The sequence below is a fragment of the Bombus vosnesenskii genome, unplaced genomic scaffold (genome assembly GCF_011952255.1).
Source record: "Bombus vosnesenskii isolate JDL3184/JDL3185 unplaced genomic scaffold, Bvos_JDL3184-5_v1.1 scf7180000013602, whole genome shotgun sequence".
NCBI classification, from domain to species: domain Eukaryota; kingdom Metazoa; phylum Arthropoda; class Insecta; order Hymenoptera; family Apidae; genus Bombus; species Bombus vosnesenskii.
In genome coordinates, this window is record NW_022883142.1 from 60,005 (window position 1) to 60,788 (window position 784).

General features: G+C 36.4%; 1 non-coding gene across 1 annotated transcript; it reads right to left on the bottom strand.

The window, feature by feature from the left end:
• Positions 1–455: 455 nt before the first annotated feature.
• On the bottom strand, positions 456–574 carry LOC117238687. The gene has a single exon (XR_004494248.1). It is a non-coding gene; the product is annotated as a 5S ribosomal RNA (ribosomal RNA).
• Positions 575–784: the final 210 nt, after the last annotated feature.

Below are 784 nucleotides of genomic sequence, written 5' to 3' on the forward strand. Positions count from 1 at the left end.
CTTTTATTTTTTTGTACAGTTTTATTTTGTCTTATCTTATTTTATTTTCTTTTTGTTCTTATTTGTATTTATGGAGATGATGTGGATGCAGTATTTTTCACTTTTTTGTCGCTATTTTGTCACTTGATCCATCTACTTTAGTGGATGTTAGTCTACTCCGACGCGCGCTCCGAGGGGTCCGTCCCGCTCGGTGGTCAACAGTCGACTGTGACGAGAACGAGTGCACTCAGCGCGGTATGAGCGTTGGCTGAAATTAATAGTTTTCTTATTTGTTTTCCATGGTCAAAAAATAGAATATTTAAAGAAACATAGGTGTGTGCCAAAATGAGAATGATACAATATGCATGATAATGATCGCGTAATGCTAAAACATTTCTCTTTCTCGATGCTTCGATTGTAGATTATTAAAAATAGATTGTCAAGAAAAGTAAAAAAATATTGGAAAAATAAAAGAAAGCCAACACCACACGGAGTTCCCAGGCGGTCACCCATCCAAGTACTATCCGTGCCCGGCGCTGCTTAACTTTCGTGATCGGACGAGAACGAGTGCACTCAGCGCGGTATGAGCGTTGGCTGAAATTAATAGTTTTCTTATTTGTTTTCCATGGTCAAAAAATAGAATATTTAAAGAAACATAGGTGTGTGCCAAAATGAGAATGATACAATATGCATGATAATGATCGCGTAATACTAAAACATTTCTCTTTCTCGATGCTTCGATTGTAGATTGTTAAACATTGTTTGTTAAGGAAGTCGAATTGATTTTTTATTAGGATTACGTTAT